The sequence below is a fragment of the Anser cygnoides genome, chromosome 1 (genome assembly GCF_040182565.1).
Source record: "Anser cygnoides isolate HZ-2024a breed goose chromosome 1, Taihu_goose_T2T_genome, whole genome shotgun sequence".
Classification (NCBI taxonomy): Eukaryota; Metazoa; Chordata; class Aves; order Anseriformes; family Anatidae; genus Anser; species Anser cygnoides.
In genome coordinates, this window is record NC_089873.1 from 68,905,401 (window position 1) to 68,924,494 (window position 19,094).

The following is a 19,094-nucleotide window of genomic DNA, read 5'->3' on the forward strand; positions in this document are numbered from 1 at the left end:
TGGTGCTAATGAAGTATGAGTAAACTCCTCTAAACAAACAAACAAACAAACAAAAACCACCTGTAGATAAGTATTTCTAGACTGAGCATCTAACAACACTGTAGAGTAGACATACTCTAAGAAGGAGACAATTATAGCTCCATTTTTTCAAAAGTGCAGACCTTGAATTTTGTCTTCTAAGTGCATGGATTTGCACTTAGGCTTTGATTTATCAAAATTTTTCTGCGAGGTATTAGTTTCAGTTTTCAATTAAAATGTTTGGACATTGAAGTAAATGGGATTCCCATACAAGCTTAATATACATATATATATATATTTTTTTTTTTCCCATAGAAATGGGCTGCCCTAAGTGGTTTGATTTTTTCAGACCAATGAAAACTAGCAGGTTCTCACTGATATTTGATATATGACCACTTGTTTAACAGTGGGCTTGATGGACTAACCTCAAGCCAGTTTTAAAAGGTTTGAGGTCCTTTAAAAGGTCCTTTGTTTGCTGAAATATTCGATAGGATTTTTTGGGGCACCTGTTTTCTGAGTAACTGTCCAGCAGAAATGTTGAAACATTTTACAGTCAACTGATTCCTCTGAGATTTTCTTACGTGGCTTGTATACAATGCTGAACAGCAATGAAAGGGTTAATGGTCTTGTTGTTTTTAGGCTTTCACTGTATACTGGGACTTGACATTTTCACACTAATTAAAACAGACCGCTTCAGTCCCTGTGTACATGTAACTCATATTTAATTCAATGGAAACATTGAGTGTGCATTGATGGAAGAGTTGAGTCCATACCTTTACTATTGTGACAATCAGGAAATGTCTTAAGCAGTTGTATATTTAATTTGCTCACAGCTCCAATAAGAATAACCTTTAAAATATTTAAATCAAATATAGTATTCATATTGATGAGGCAAATCTTGAAGACTTTCTTCAAGCAAAACTTCTCATAGATTGAGATTTGAAAATGTAGATAAACAGTCTCCAATACACTAATGTTTTTGGAGAGGCTTTTGTTGCTGCTATGCATTGTGAGTCAGACCTCATCTGCCCAAGGTATATGAATTTATGGTACTGAAATTTACAATTCTTCATGTATTTCATTTCACATTTCAGTACACATTTACAGGACTCTGATGCAGAAGTGTAGCACTTTCTCTTACAGAAAATATGAAGATTTCTGTTCCTCCATGGTGTCTCTGAGGTACTATTTATTGGCCTGCAAAATGAAAACCAGGTGTTCTGGCAAAATCTAGGCTTAAGGGCAGGTTCACAAAATAGCAGACATAACTTGAGGGTCTTACTCTGTCAGTTGCCCCAGTCAAAGATTTGTTAGGAGTATGTCTTGTTGCTTCCAGCACATCAAAGTATGTCTCTTTTCCATCAGAAACAAGCCACAGGGAGAGGCCTTGTACCCAAACGTATCCTAATATGTTGTTGAGGTGCAGCACTACAGTGTCCGATAGCTCAGAAATAGTCAATGTATGATGGAGTTGGGCTATAAAGCTCTGTGGAGCTGGATCGTATCCATATACTATCCTCAGGATCTACACCCTTACCTCCTCAGATGGTCCATTCTCTTGAGAAGATGCATAGAGCATACTGAGTGAAAGAAGAGGGCTATTAGGCAACCATTGCCTGGTAGAATAATGCTTCAATTTAAACTGATTTTCAAGGTCTATTAGTGCCATGTTTTCCTGATCAATGAAAGAAAATAAAAACTAAAGGGGAACAAAAGAACCTTCCACTGACTCCCATTTAAATATAAAAAGATTGAGTAGCTAAATAATCTTAGGATGTTACCTCTATTCCATCTTGAGACTTCTGTGAGCACTCATAAGTGTATACATTTTCTTCCTTAAAATCCCTTGAAATGTTGAACTATGTCTCTTAATACAGTTTTTTATATTTTAGTGAAAAGGCAGCTGTAGATGTCATCATGGACTTTGGACTTGGACTATGGACTTTTATAGTGCCATAAAAATTCAGTGTCATCATAAATTCATGCTGCTGAAAATGCCGACATTTATGGCAACTTCTACAAGGACATATTTTAAAATGATATTAAAACTTTATGCAGCAACTTTTATTTAGTTAAAAAAGTGAGATTATAAAGCAAAACATTTACTCTCATTTTAGAACAAAGAGGTGTGACAAATAGTTTATCAAAAAAAGGGGAGAGAATATGAAGGTTTTGTAAAGCAGATCTGTCAAACACCCAGAAAAAAAGTCTTTTGCATAGTATTGATGTGAAACCAGTAATTGAAGCAAATCATTAATAATATTCACATCTATTGTCTTTAACATATATTGTTTATCATTTGGTCTTGTATCACTGACACACCTCTATTACAACATTACTTTCAGGGCTCAGCATCTCTGTATTGACATTGAAATACCTTTATTTCTGCTTGTCTTTTAGGTACTGTAAAGTCAGTGGACTTGATGAATACTGTAAAAATTAAGAAGTAATGAAAATATGGTTCTTGTATCTACTAAAGTTTTAGCTGCAATGTTGCAGTCCTTTGGGAATCTAACTAAAAGGAACTGCATGGACTAGAAAATAGCACGACCCTGCACATCGATGCTTCCAACGTAGGGACTGTTGCTTGTGAAGCACATGATCCAAATTTCTCACACACAGTTAAACCATTGATTTCAGACAGCTGTGCACTAAGTATAGCGTATATTTCACAGAAACTAGTCAAAAGGAAACATGACAGAAGTGGGGGAAAGTAAAATGCCACTAATTTTTTTTCTCTGTGCAGATATTCAAGATGTATCAACTAACTTCTTCTGAGTTTCGATCAACTTTAATTGAAGCAGCTTCAGAGACTGATCTACCTCAGAGAGAAAAACATATTAAGTATTCTCTCAAAACAGTGACATTTATGTTTCAGCAGAGCGTTAGGGACGCAGCTTAGGGACCAAGCCCATTCCTACTGAAGTCAGTGAGATAGCCCTATTAATTTCTTTGCAGCAATACCAGGCTCTAACACTGAACAGAGCTGAATCAAAGACTTTACCTTTTATAGTAATGCACAAGGAAGATGTGGAGTGAATGTTCTGTTCCTTATGCTCAGATTTGCCTAATTTTTATATATAACGACAGTCTTCTCTAAGTTTAAGGGTATTTTTAATTCTGTATCTCTCTCTTTTTTTTTTTTTTACCATACACAGTTATCCAACTTGTATGATTCTGATTTCAGATTGATTAAACAGACAAAACTAGAATCTGTCTGAAAGAGCAGTTATACAGTTGTAGTAAGTGAATATAAAAGAGATGACATATGTAGTAAAAGTTCTTCTGTCTCACCGGGTTATCCATAATGCTGCATTGCCAATTATTTCAAATGCTGTTGATATAGATAGGTATCAAATACTGCTTTAGCCCATTTTATATAGGGTACCAAATAGCCTTCATAAAATGAGTTAAGATAGTGACACACACAGGCTGAATTTGAATCTGAAGCTTCTGGACAAAAACAAACAAAAAATGCACAAACCTCAACCTCCCTCTTCTGCTCTGTTTCATCTGTTTTGTCTCTTATATTATTGCTAGGCATTATCCTCTATAAACGTCTGAGGCTAGCAGGCAATAACATTTTTTTTTTATTGTCAAATACTTTTTATTGAGAGTCTTGTCAGGTTAACATCACTTCTACAAGCCTATGGTGTTGATATAAGAAGTCTCTCCAAGTCTCAATTTTCATATGCTGTGCTCAGAATCAGTAATTCTTATGACTCAAAAGAAAGAGCTACAGATGCATATGACCACTAAATAGTACCACTAGCTCTAAGACCATAGTATTTCAAAGGGAGAACCTGAAAAAATGCTGGATATGGTGGAACAGTACTCAATTGGTTTAATATCTTCAGATATTTTTATGGCACTTGGAGAAGTAAAATACAATGAAGAGGATTTTCTTTCCTTACAGTTGTCATAATTTGTGATTTTTTTAAGCGAAGGATCAAAAAGACATATATGCTTGATACAGAAGAAAGATCTGTTTGCAACTAATATATTATAGAAAAGTTCAAAGACAGCTTAACCTTGTAAAAATGTTACCTCTGTAATGCTGCCAAGATCAGTAGCTGTGTGAATTATTACTTTGACTTGCACACATGACTTTTTTCCAGAATTTGTCTAACTGATGCATTCATTAATTGGCAATTTTCATATGCTGGTGATTTCATAAATTGATGATTCATTTCCCCGTTCATTCAAACTCCCACCTTTTAAAAAACTCATGCATCTTTCTGCCCTCAGATTCATAATATTCAGCTCAGGCATTACCTGGTGAATATTCCAGATTCAATGCATTCTGAAGTAGAATTTATTGGAAAACAATAGCAATTTTTTTTCTGTTCAATATATATTATCAAGAGTAGGGCTATAGCCATGGCCCTTTGCTAGGATTGTCACACCCTTGCATGGTATAGGTGGAAGGTATTTGCAGAAACAGACTGGCTCCCCATATATTAGTCTTTCCTCTGCAAGAGTGGACAATATGCTTTGATGTTAAATTTCTAGAATAATTAATTATGATAAAAGCTATTCTTCTCATACCTAATAGTAAGAGATTGTTTAAATCATGAGTATGTTTAACCTTCTACCTGATACTCTTTCATTAGTGTGATCTACTGATTCTAGATATCCTGGTTAGCTTGCCCATTCATCCATGTGAATATTTGGCACCATGTGGCAGTAGCTTTCTACAAAAACTTTTGCCATACATAACATTTTCTGCCTGCATATTTTCTGCATTTGGAAAATGTTTTTCAACTGGGCAAAATTACCATTCTTGCAGAAAGAGAAAAGCTTCTCAGCTGTACAGTCAGAGGCATAAGACATCACTCCCATTTTTTCAAAAGCTTCTCTCCTAGTTACTTGAAAAGCAAAGATATAGGAGCATGTTAACCAATAACAGTTATTCAGTCTAAACTCTATGGATAACTTACTATGGGCACTGAGATAGGATATTCTATTTGCATACATACAGTATATGGAGAACTGCTCTTCTGTTTTATGGAGCAGCAATCATATTTAGTTTAAAGTCTTATAAGTCCCATAAAATGACATTAAGAAATTTTGCTATTTGGCTGGTGAACAATCTAAGCAGCGGTGTTAACTCATCATAACACTACTGCTTTGAATTCTCAAGCCTCATAAAATTTAGGTTATAAATATGCCAGTTCAGCCAAATGAGATCAGAGATCCTGCATAGATTCTTTAATAGGGTGGCATCCAAAAATCCACTGTGTTCCCAAAGCTTTTAAGAATTTTTACCATTTGTACAAGGGAGCTTTAATCTCAGAAAAATCGCAGGTTTGGTCTTTTGCTTCTAAATATAGCCAGTCATATGGAAAAATATTCATGTACCTAAACACATTGCTTTTAGTAACAATCCAACTTAATGGATATGGGACATTATCACAGGGCTTGTGGAAGTGACAGGAGACCTTCAAGAGTCCTGCACTTTTATGAAATGGCAGATAGATACCAGGAAGCATCCTCAGGTCATCTAACATGATATTAGATGATTTCTGCAGTGGAGGAGCTGAAACACAAGGGAATGAAAAACATACAGTTAGAATAGAAGATTAATCTCTTTTATCTTTTTTATATATATATATATACACATATATATATTTGTATATAATGGGGATGATTGACGTTTGATGTTCCTTTTAATTTTTGCTTGAAGATATAAGGCTAATCTGACATAAATCTGAATAACAGCTTATGATGCTAATCATGAGCTCTGCCAACCTGAAATAATGGCAACTTCAGTTTAGGATTCTTTTGTATATTCATTGTTCATCTCTGCTTTGATTTTTGTCCTTCTTTTGATGCATTAGCAACTTCCAGGTGGTAGCAGGAGGGGTTACAAATGTTAGATAGCAAGAACACAGATTTTGCTCCCAGCTAGACTGATAACCCATATATTTTGCAATGAGAAACAAGCTTGCTAAGCCTGAATGCACCGGCCTTTCTGTTCTGTACCAGAATTCCAGCTGGGCTGTACTTTCTAGTCAAACTCCTCCCATTCTCTTTATGTTGGATGTTCATATGGGTCTGCTCTGTTTCTTCTGCAGTTTCATACAACATGAGTAGAGATGCCATCCAAGAAACCATCCACCCATGGTGAAAATTTGCCAGAAGCTGATACTAACCTTCTGGTAAATGTGTGATCTGCTGCAAGTATGACTTTTCACTTGGGGACACATACTTAGCTCACCCATAACATCTCCTTTATGTTTAATGGACGAGAAGGAAAAGAGAAGCAGAAAAGTCAGCTGGGTATGCTATGCATCACTTTGTGGTCTGTAGACTGAATTCTTTAATGACATTCTCATTAAAAGTTCCTGCTGCCAAATACTGTTTGCTTTTGCCTTTGGAACTGTCTGCATTAATAATGAGAGACTCTTCTTGGAAGTTATTTACATAAAGTTTAATTTTCATGTTAGTGCCACAGACAGCAGCTCCGTCTTGGTTGTGAGCAGAGCGAACACTATTTGAATGAATTCACTGCAATGTGAATTGTGAGGGGCCATAGACTATCTTACCTATCACCATAATACATATATATAAATATAGAAAATTATATAAAGATGTATTAAAAATAAAAATAAAATAAAATAAAATAAAATAATAAAAATCTAACCCTGTCAATAAGAATAATGCTGTCCATTAAGAATACCTTTTTTTTTTTTTTTTTTTTTTTTTGTAAAAGAAAATGCCTTCTTGTCTCTTTGAAGTCTGGTCCTGAGACTAGCCTCATACTAGCTAGTTTATCTGGCTTGCTATTGGACACAGTCTGCTCATCTACAGAATAGATGAAAAAGTCCTGTAAGGTCATGTCAAGTTGATCTTTTCCTGGTTCCACTCATCTGAAGGGTGATGATGCTGTGTAATGGTAAATGTTCAGATGTTTCCCAATGTGCAGAATCGAGGACAAGCATATGTATATATACACATGCTTAACTAAAAGAGTATTTTAGTGGCCAACAATTTGCAGCTTAGGAATGCCCTGAGTCACAGATTGTGTCTTTCCGTCTGATGGGCCTTGATTTTGCTCACATGGTGTTGCACCTAGGTTTTGTTCCCTAAAATTGTTTTGAAGTATTTAAGATCATAACAATATTTTGCATTGAAATTTTATTTCATCTTCAAAACAAATTTTCTTTTAGTGGGGAGTTACAAAATAAAAAAAAAGTCATCTGGTTTCTGTACCAACTTTTATTTAATTTAGCAACAAATCACATTACTTTTACTATTAAAACTAGATATATGCAGAGTGATTTATGTATTTTTTTTTTAAATAACTAAAAGTTCACGGTTTTCCTTTTCATGGAGTTTTAGCTGGCTGAATAACTATTCATGTGTCTTTACTACTTCTTTTCATTAGAAGAAGCAAGAGAAGGGTTATTTTCACAATTTTTCCAACCCAGATGAAAGAACCAAAAATCTTATTTCCAAAGTGCAACATTTTGTGCCCTCACCCTCTTTTACTCAGACAGCTGCACTAAGTTAGCCCCAATTTTATAGTGTTTAGAGGTCCAGATAAGATTTAAGCATCTATGCTTCCAGTGATTACTCAGTCTCTCAACCTTTTGTGATTCACCCATCACTAGTTAATATCACATTAAAAGCTGACAAATAATGTTGCATTTTATTGCGACTTGTACATGCTGGGTATCCTGCCCATTAATTCTCTGCTGCTTCTCACTTGTTATCATTCTCTTCCTATAACAATAAAATGACTAAGGATTGTAGACAGCTAAAATTAGTTTTTTATTAGTAGACAACTGAGTCCTTTCCATACTTTGTAATATTCAAATTGAAGGAATAAACAGAAAAAAAAATTGATTATGCACTTCGAAAAATGCATTTAATTCATGGAAAGAAAATATTTTTTATAAGGCAGTGAATTCCTTTGAAGAGGTTCAATTTTGTTTCTTCAAAAAACAAACAAAAAAAATCCTACATCTTACTTTTTATGGGATTTTCTTTTTTATTTCATTAGAAATGATCTAATATGTTTGCAGAAGATATAAATGTGACCTTCACCCCAACACACACCTTTTCCAAAAACATAAACTTTTTTGGCTGCCCACTGCCTGCAATGCTGGATATTGCTTTTCCCTGGAAAAGAAAAAATATTTTCACCAAAGTTACCAAAAGTGTTTCCAGTGCTAATCAGCTCTACGTTCACTCAAAAGAGGATGGTGTGATTTTGTGCTTCAGTAATGACACTGCAGAAGGAAGGTGGAAACCAAACTATGCAGCATGAAATGTTCCATCTTCAAAGTAAGTGTTTGTCCCATTTTATGGAAGACAAAGGCACTTGAGATGAAAGATCTAATTCTCTGTTGCTGTGTAGAGTTGCTGGCACAAGCACAAAGCAGTTGCAACATGATATTAAATGTGAATGGTATCATTTACACTTGTTTTGCATTTCTGAGGTAGGGTAAACTAAAGAAGATTAACCTAGGCTTTTTTTAAGGCACAAATGTAATTCTCATCTTTGTAGGTGGAAGATAATTGTATCTTATTTTTACTGGATAATTTTACAGATAAATGGTCATGCACACAAATTGATAGTTTTTAAGCTGCATTTCTAAAAAAAAAAAAAAAAAAAAAAGCAGAAGCCTTTAAATATCTTTGATTCCTTATATCACTATGTCAACCTGAGGCTGATCTCTCATATCTGGGAGTGCTGATGAACATTAGGTTAAATCTTGAGGAGCCACGGCCTTGAGGCCTTGAGGAGGCCTCTCCTCCTGCTAAGCTGTGCACAGGACATAGGAAGGCTAAGGTGGCTTTCTGTATCTCCTAATATTCAAAGGATCCCAGTAGTACGTAGTACCACCAGTGCAAGCCATTTCCCAAATCCCTTAACGTAGGCCACAATAACAGTGCTTCCTGGGGGCCCAGGTTGTGCTCGGGGTGCTGACTGACTGCTGACCTCTGTGCCTGGTGAGGGGTGGATTGCTATCCAGGAGCTCCCCACGGGGTTGATGCTAGCTCCAGATCTGGCACAGAAAACAGTGTGACAAGACCAACAGCCACGACAGAGTCAGGATTTCCATGTCTGGCTCTTCAGCCTCATGGCTCCCATGGGACCCAGTCTCCCTGTCTCTGGGAGTCTTTATAATCCTTGTCCTGGTGGTTGGAGGCTGAGTTCATTCCTGCTTGCAGTGGTCTGAGGGAGGACAGCCCCTAAGTACCGATATTTTTCCAAGAGATCTGGTTATAAGATCTTCTCAACGTGACCAAACATCCTAAGACTCTCTCTGGGAATGATTTCTTGTTATTGTTGGCATTTATTGCCTGATAGTATTTTACCATCTTTCTGTTTACAAATGGATCAAAAGGCAGTGCAAATCATTGGAAGTAGCAGTGCAAAATTACTCTTTTTGGCAAAATCCTGCCTGCTGTCATTTTTTGTAGTTAAGACTTTTGCCTGAAGCCTTGAATGTCTCACCCTGACACCAGCCTGCAGTAATTAATCATTAAACAGTGATTGAGGCAGTGGACCCCAGAAAATATCTTCATATTCTACCATATGCTGAAGCCAGCTGCAGCAAGTACTCAGAGAGGAACTGCACAGAGGATAACACTCTGCCTGACAGTCCCCTGCTGTGAAGTCCAAGCACAGAAATCCTCTAACTAAGGGCTGTAGACAGACTGTTTGCTTGTATTGACCTTCATTACCTGAGACTGTTTAGAAGGTGAAATGTCAGTGTTAATGTGCAAGAATTTTAAACCTTATCACATTTTAATGACTGTTTCCAGCCTCTCACATACTTACAATGTGGAACAAAAATGTGGATTAGTGTAATGAAAGGTTATAACAACAGTAACAACAATAATGAGGGATGGGCAGATGTGTTTTGCTTAATTTCAAACTCCCCTGGAGCATTGCGGGATTGGAGTTAAGACTGTTTTCCACCCACCCGAGGTTCATGCGTTATTTGGGGCTGGCCCAACGCCATGTCTGGGCAGCCACGGGCCTCAGCAGTAGTCAAGAGCTGGGCCTGTGCCTGCCTTCAGCACTTGTGAATGCAACTGATCCCTGTAGAAGCACTGATCCCAGTACTGGAAGTACAAGAAGGGCCAGAGGGTAGACCCGGGAAACTGTAGGCCTGTTAGTTTGACCTCAGTGCCAGGGAAGCTCATGGAGCAGATTATCTTGAGTGTCATCACATGGCACTTACAGGGCAACCAGCCGATCAGGCCCAGTCAGCATGGGTTTATGAAAGGCGGATCCTGGTTGACGAACCTGATCTCCTTCTATGACAAAGTGACGTGCTTAGTGGATGAGGGAAAGGCTGTGGACATGGTCTACCTTGACTTCAGTAAGGTTTTTGACACCGTTTCCCACAGCATTCTCCTTGAGAAACTGGCTGCTCTTGGCTTGGACTGGTGTACGCCTCATTGGGTTAAAACTGGCTAGATAGCCGGGCCCAAAGAGTTGTGGTGAATGGAGTTAAATCCAGTTGGAGTCCAGTCACAAGTGGAGTCCCCCAGGGCTCAGCACTAGGGCCAGATCTCTTTAATATCTTTATTGATGATCTGGAGGAGGGGATCAAGTGTACCCCCAGAAATTTTGCAGACGACACCAAGTTAGGTGCGTGTGTTGATCTGCTTGAGGGTAGGAAGGCTCTGCAGGATGATCTGGATAGGCTGGACTAATGGGCTGAGGCCAACTGTATGAAGTTCAACAAGGCCAAGTGCCAGATCGTGCACCTGGGGCACAACAACCCCAAGCAGAGCTACAGGCTGGGAGATGAGTGGTTAGAAAGCTGCCTGGCAGAGAAGGACCTGGGAGTATTGGTTTGATAGTCAACTGAATATGAGCCAGCAGTGTGCTCAGGTGGCCAAGAAGGCCAACAGCATCCTGGCTTGTATAAGACGCAGTGTGGCCAGCAGGGCTATGGAAGTGATTGTCCCCCTGTACTCGGCTCTGGTGAGGCCGCACCTCAAGTACTGTGTTCAGTTTTGGGCCCCTCACTACAAGAAGGACATGGAGGTGCTTGAGCGAGTCCAGAGAAGGGCAATGAAGCTGGTGAGGGGTCTGGAGAACAAGTCTTACGAGGAGCAGCTGAGGGAGCTGGGTTTTTCAACCTGGAGAAGAGGAGGCTCAGGGGTGACCTTATCACTCTCTATAAGTACCTTACAGGAGGCTGTAGCGAGGTGGGGATTGGTCTATTCTCCCACATGCCCAGTGATAGGACAAGGGGGAATGGGCTAAAGTTGCGCCAGGGGAGGTTTAGGTTGGATATTAGGAAGAACTTCTTAACTGAAAGGGTTGTTAGGCATTGGAATGGGCTGCCCAGGGAAGTGGTTGAGTCACCATCCCTGGAGGTCGTTAAAAGATGTTTAGATGTAGGGCTTAGTGGTATGGTTTAGTGGAGGACTTGTTAGTGTTAGGTCAGAGGTTGGACTAGGTCATCTTGGAGGTCTCTTCCAGTCTAGATGATTCTGTGATTCTATTTTTATTATTTTATTTTATTTTATTTTATTGTTTTGTTTTGTTTTGTTTTGTTTTGTTTTGTTTTGTTTTGTTTTAATTATTTTTCAAAGGCCAAGCTCCTTTCCATAATGCGATGTGAACTTCTCTCAGACCAGTCTTTGCCCGGGGCATAAGGGGAGTCATGACTTTGGAGGAGCATAAGTGATGTAGGTGCACTGGACTCTCACTGGGGAATAGATTATGAGGAACCCAAAGTCTCCTACTTTTTTTAAAAAGAAAAAAAGAATGTTATTCAAGATGCTCTGTGATATCTCATTTGTCAAACAAGGTTTTTTCATAAATAGTTCTGTTATACCAGGTAAGTTTCAATCAGAGGTAATAACATTTTTATTAGGCAGACACTGGTACCTTGGCTTACCTGCATGTATGACCTTGTTTGGCCTCTTGTCATAAAAATGACTTACTCCATCAGAAGTGCTGCCCATACATTTTTTGTATTTTCAAACTAATGATACTAAGAGTATGATTCATTCATATTCTTTCTTAGTCTAAAAAAAAAAAAAAAAAAAAAAAGATGTTTGTTCTCTGCCTGTTCAGCTAAGAACCTTTCAGCAACTTAAAAAAAATTAAATGAAATGATATATTTAAACACACAAGACAGACCTTGTTCTATTCAGGTACTTCCAGAAAATAATCAGTGATATAATGATCCCATTTTTAAGTTGAATAAAATAAGACAGAGGCTCACAGTCACACAAGATTGTAATACAATAGAAAAACACTTATGGGAATGAAATCACAGAATCATAGAGTCATAGAATAGTATGGATTGCAAGGGACCTTAAAGACTGTACAGTTCCAACCCTCCTGCCATGGGCAGGGACACCTTCCATTAGACCAGGTTGCTCAAAGCCACTTTCAACCTGGCCTTAAACACTTCCAGGGATGGTGCATCCACAACTCTTATGATTTTTTCAAGTTTGGGATCTAATATGGGATTTGCATAGTGGGGGGCTATTAATGGCATGTCTTTGTTTTTAAGCTTGTTACATTTGAGACTGGGCTTATAGGAACTGGTGGCTCTTTTTGCATTGTTCCAGTCTTTATTATAATTTAATTTATATAATTATGGATGTTTTCAGGTGACTTTTGAGGACAAGGTTTGAGAGGAAAGTCAGAGGTCCTTTTCTAAAACCTACTTCTCAAAAAATGAAGACTTACTACAAGTGTAAGGTTCACTGTGAAAAGTGTGACAATGAATGTGCATACTTTATGTATGAAACAGGAGAATGGTAGAGTGCTCTTTGCAGCAGTACCCTGCATGGATATGAACAAGACAGCCCTAGTTTGCTGAGGTCATAAAAATGCAATAATCAAAACAAGGGATAACAAGCACATGAGAAAGATATTCAACAAACTGTTTGGGGAACACAGGTTGTATCTTAAAGATTTAATAACATGAGAATCCATCTGACAAAGATTTGTCCTATATCTGAAGAGAACTGTGTATGCCCTACAGACATTACTGTTTTCTTTGTTAAGTCTCCATTCTCCTCTTCTAGTCTTGATCTGTAGCAAATGAAGGCAGAACATACCTGGACAATGTTATTTTCTGTCATCAGCCAGCGATAATAAAGCGAGGAACATGTTATAACAATCCAACATATGTAGGGAGGTCAGAGTGTTAAATTACACTACCAGGTTCTCCTCTACAAAACAGTTCCAGTGCCAATGTGTGTATTTTGTACAAAACATTTCCCTATGGCTAGAAAGCCTGGATACTATCAGAGTAGCCAGAAACGCCATTACCGAGATGCAACAACAACACAGTTCTGGAGCATCACTAACCTGTTAATGAGTCTTCCCAAAAATGAGATCCAGAGTCTGCATCAACGTACCCATATTCTACAATGTACTTTGGAAAAGTGTAAAGGTGCACTCCTAAAAGATCATATGCAGCATAATATGAAGCAGTATATAAAATAACTTTGCCTGCAAGAAGAAATGTATTGTTTTATTTTGCCCCCCAAAATGGTCTTGATAGGGATCATCAGGAAAGTAGCTAAGTGTTTACCAGTACCTGGCTTCTGAAAGATGTACTGATAGAGCTCTTTTTCAGGGAAGTCATGCACAAGAATTGAGTTGTAATCAACAAGCTATAGGTATATGTAAATATATTTGATTATGGAGAAGCCTTATCAACTAAATTCATTGAAAGACCTAAGAGATGAGTAGGTCTTAGCAAAACATTAAAGATTTTTTTATTATTATTATTGTTATTATTTTAGCATGGGAGAAGGAGTTAGAAAATATGAAGGTAATATGAAAGTGCCCTTGGAGTCCTATTTTATTGGTCAGCATACTTAAAAAAATAAAAATAATAATAAAAAAAATAGATTACATCAGACTCATTGCCATTATTTTTAACAAATCCTAAACATAGGCATTATGCTTACCAGAAACAGAGACTTTTTGGGAAATATACCGTATAGTCTAGTGGATGGTGGGGAGTGTATTTTGTGCTGGGAAAAAATATAAATATTTCTTGCTAAACTACATATATTTATGTATACCTTATATATGTATACAAAATACTTGATGGTATTTTGTACATAATTTCCCAAAGTACAAATTACAGCAGCCTGAGTCCTTTACCTGAGGTCTTTTTCACAGCTAAATATGCAGATGATTTCTAATAAATTGATTTATACTTTCAGTTTCATAATAGAACTACTTATTGTAAAAAATACCTCTTATCTTAAAAGCACCTGTTTTTATGAATGTTGAGTCAGTAAATGTGAATACTTAACAAGATAGACTCTGCACTTCTAAACAACAGTGCAGATATAAACATTTTCTTTTAATACAATAGTTTACAAAATTATTTAAAACTAAATATAATGAGTTCCCTTGCCTGTTAATAACTATTTTACTGTTCTCTTCCTCTTGATTTGGGAAAATTTTGAGCTTCTTGTGGGATCTTTATATGACTGCAGTTTACTGAGCAAATAAGACTTTGAATGATCTAATAAAACAAAAAACAAAACAAAAAAAAAAACAAAAAAGACAACAAAGCAACAAAAAAAATCTCTTTTGCCTGACACTACATATTTTGTCCAAAGAAACAATGGCATGAAACTCATTGCCTACGTATTCACCACAATTCTTCGTTTAAAAAAACTAATTTAGCTACTCTCAGTGGACCCTCATTTAAGTAATTTTCTTCACTGTCATCTGAAAGTTACCCCTGCAACCTCAAAGTTACCCATATAACATATCTTGCACTTTTATTTGCCTTTTTATTTCAGAGGGAAAATAATAATAATAATAATAATAACGATAATAATTAAAACAACAACAACAACAACAACAACAACAAACAGCCTGAAAGAAAGTCTTAGAAAGAGTTGCTTACCCAAATGTGATGAATTCCACATCACAGGGACAGCCAAGAACGTTGATGTTATGAACTCTCTACCAAAGCATTATATAGTCAAGGATCCTCCCAGCCTGGGGATCTGTGAGTCTGGGGAACACCAGGGCTGTTTGACAGACAGTAGTAAAATGGGTGTCCCTTCCTGGTCTGCTTTCACAGAGCTAGCCCAGAAATAGTGCTCCAGCCTTGTGCAACAGGCCAGTGGAAGCCCCAAACATGTCGTGGCAGATCTCTCCCTCCACTCCTCATTTTCTCCTGGACTTCTCATTGCCAAGCCCTTATCTTGGGATAGCCCTTATCTATCAGTACAGCTTAATTGCTGTGATACATTTTCAAATGCTTGAAATCAAAGATTAATTATTTGCAAAGATTAAAAATCTTTGATTTCACAGATTGAAATCAAAGATTAATTCTTCTAAGATTAATTAAATGGCTTCTTTATAAAAGGAAGACAATTGTGTTACCATGATATTTTTTAAAATATTTTTTTATCTTGTTAATGCTGGACTGTCATCTGATATTCACCTCAACACAATCAACTGCAAGAGAAGAGCCAATTTTGAACACAGGGTCCTTCAAGTCTTGACAGCTTGGCCATGTGACAGCATTCACCCGTGCTAATGTTTCTTTGAGATTCTTTTATTTTAGAAAGTTTTGTTGAACTACATCCCATACTGAAAATACAAAACTAAAAGCCAATGAGCTTGACAAATGTGATATATACAGTTCTGTACAATTTTCACTTAATAGTGCGTATTTTTAATCTCATTTTAAACTGTGTAATTGTGGATAACAGAATTTCAATGGCTGCTAATAACTCTAGTAGGGCTTTTTATGTGGACCATATCCACTAAAAAAAAATCCTAAAATGAGTAAATGGATTCATATATGTATTTTGTATTTCCTTTTTTTTTTTTTTTTCTATTACTCATATGTATAAGTCTTTAAGGACACAAGCCTGTAACTTCTATCTACCTACAATAAATGCCTGTCATTGTAATATTTACAATAAGATCCAATGCAGTGAGGCACCCAAACAAATAAACCTTTCCATGGAAATCCGCTGGTTATTCATGAACATAAGCACTTCAGTAGATTAAGGTTTGAACTGGTACTGAAAAATATTCCAGCTGCAGGAAGCAGCTGTTTATAGCTGTCTCTTGGGAATCGGCTCTTTGTGAATTTGAGAATTTACATCCCCTGCTTAAGGAATCCTCAGAAAATGGATTTTTCAGAAGTTAGGGCCTGAGATGTCAAATAATGTAGCAGGCTGCAAAAAGCAACCCAAACTAAATATATGTGTTTAGAAAGGAGAGTACGAATGTAGACATGTTTTCCACGTGACAAAAAAGTCCGAGTACCTTGTTTGCCTTCGGCCTTTGAGTTTGGACTTAATCAACGTCCATGATCTGGTCAAGGGGATCAAGTGCACCCTCAGTAAATTTGCAGACGACAGCAAATTGGGTGGGAGTGTTGATCTGCTTGAGGGTAGGAAGGCTCTACAGAGGGATCTGGATAGGCTGAATCAATGGGCTGAGGCCAACTGTATGAGGTACAACAAGGCTAAGTGCTGGGTCCTGCACTTGGGGCAAAACAGCCTCATGTAGTGCTACAGTCTGGGGGAAGAGTGGCTAGAAAGCTGCCCAGCTGGACTTGATGATCTTAGAATCATAGACTCATTTAGGTGATTTCAACAGCCACAGATACGTATCTAAAATCTTTCATGCAGTGTACAGTACACCTGACTTTACCTTCACTACTCCTTTGTATAGGCCTATAGTTAAAAACTGTAATGCTTTCAACCAGACATTGCTGGCATGCTCTAGAAGTCCTAACCCACTCTTTGAGGGGCAATTGGTTGCCTCTCCATCACAAACCTGAAAAGAAAAAAATGGCAAAAAAAAAAGGCCTTAAAGTACCATGGGATTTTGCTGGAATAATTACCATTGTATTCAACATTAACAAGCAATTGGAGTTGCAGCTCAAACAGCAAAGGTCCTGTGGCTTCACCAGAGTAAGTCCAGGTCTTTATCACAGGTCTTCTTCCTGTGTTTCAGTGAGCATCCCTTCACAGAAGACCTCTTGTCTCCTTTTGGTGCAGAAGTTAAGAAAGATCCAAAATGTAGCATTCCCACTAAAGCTAGTTTTCAGAGAGGAGAAATAGAAAAGGTATAGACTTGTTCCAGTTTACTTTTCAGTCATTTAAAGGACTGTGTGTGATTTTTCATGTTCAAGAGGTGCAACAGTCTTCCTAACTCACTACGATTTTGAAAATGTGTTTCATTATGCAGAGTAATCTTCAAAGCTACATCTGTTCACAGAAGTAATGGCCTAATGCTGTAAACTCCTAATGCCTTTAAGGGACTTAAATATGCTGTGACCTCATAAGGAGCAAGAATTGTAGTTCTGATGAAAACTGACAATTTTCTTCTTTTTTCTGATTTGAGAAAAAAACAAAGCAAAACAAAACAAAACTGTGGTTTCAAATTTTGAACCTGAAGGTGGAAAAAAAAATAAAAAAAGGACCTGAAATCTAAAAAGTCTTTACATGTCTTATTTTATCTTGTTTAAAGTTCATTGTTGCATTTAATTAAAATATTGAATAATAATATATATTACAACACTTACCTTAGAATTAATGTCTTAGATAAAATAAAAACATTTTTGAAAATATGTATTTTGTTTGCAGATTTTCAGTTATCCTATAAATTTCGTCACATTTTCACTATCTTTCTTTGGTTTTGCTTTTTTTTCACTTTTATTATATTAAAAGTGAAGAGAAAAAAACAAGGAGAGAGAGAGATGAAGTGACATGAAGCACTTTAAACATCTGTTATTTTCCAAACCAAAACCTATTGGTTAAAAGCCAGAAGAGATCCATTCAAATAGCTGGAATATTTTGTTTGCATTCCTTGCAGACATTTCCTTAGACAGGCAATCCATGATTTGCTCAGCCTTGCCAGATAGTATGCAAGGGTAGACATCTTGATACTGTGGCTGCAATATTCAAGGCAACATTGACTAGCTCTTGAACATAGGTTTCAGATTGAAAAGAAGGAAACTGTTACAAATATACTGATAATGCAAATCACAGAAGATGGCAAAAATCTGTTTCCTTGACAACATGACTGCCCTAGAGGATGCTGTTTTGTTGTTTGTTCTTGTTGTTGTTTTTGTTGTATTTTATTTTGGTGAGGATGGGCTGGGAGTTGGAGGATTTTGACAAATGAGGCTTGAAAAATAGCATGTTAAAAACAGTACAAAATATATTCTTGTACATACTGTTTCTTCTTTTTGATATGTAACTGATACTAGCTAGGAGTCTGAAATGGAGCACTCCCAGTGGTTGAGTTCAATTCTGGTCACAGAAATCTATTTTGATATGTGAGTTAGATTTCCCCCTTTTCAACACAAGACATCTACTAAGCTGAGGCTGCCCGCTGTTAATTGAACTATGTTCCACTAAAAACCTGCAGCACAAATACATGGTAGCAGAGCATGTTCTGTGTGCTGTTTCTCCTCATATGATAAGCAGTGCATTTCCTCAATGGATGCACATTGCTTACATTTTTAGAGCTATTAAGCTGGGATAATTATGGAACAATCTAGGCAATGTTCAATAGCCCATGCAGATGCCTGACAGGGCATGTTGTCTCTTAATTAGGAATCTGAATGCCTAATGCTTGTATATTAACTGAAATAATTGGATAGATGTTTTACATTTTCTTCACTTTTACTGACAACCAAGTAAGGGACCACACGAATCAGCATATCTTCCTAAAACAGCTCATTTCATTTGCATATTCTAGGTGATCTAATATGTTGTTTAAGTGGGATTTTTAGGAGAATTGATGTTGGTTACTGTGTAAACATATTAAAAGATGTTCCTCAGTGAGCCTAGCAATTTTTAACTAATATCTTCCTGCTTCCCATGCTATCATAACCTACACAGTGTAATTACATGACTGTATCTTTTTAGTTCCTCAGAAGTCAGGTAAAATTACAATAGTTGTTATCATTTTTGATTGTTTCTAGGTGCTGATTATGGGATATATATTATTTCAAACTCAGTTCGGATACCTGACTAGCACAACTTGCTGCCAATAATGCGAAAATCTGCTTTGCACTGTAAAAGGCTGCTTTCCACAAAATAAAGATATTTTTCAGGGGCTGGGCTTG

General features: G+C 37.1%; 1 long non-coding RNA gene across 1 annotated transcript; it reads right to left on the reverse strand.

Moving 5' to 3' along the window:
* Positions 1–3,600: 3,600 nt before the first annotated feature.
* On the reverse strand, positions 3,601–15,814 carry LOC136791061 (uncharacterized). The gene is made up of 4 exons (XR_010832251.1): positions 14,895–15,814; positions 13,328–13,420; positions 11,898–12,027; positions 3,601–5,557 (listed from the first exon to the last, which is right to left on the reverse strand). It is a non-coding gene; the product is annotated as an uncharacterized lncRNA (long non-coding RNA).
* Between the last annotated feature and the right edge of the window lie 3,280 nt (positions 15,815–19,094).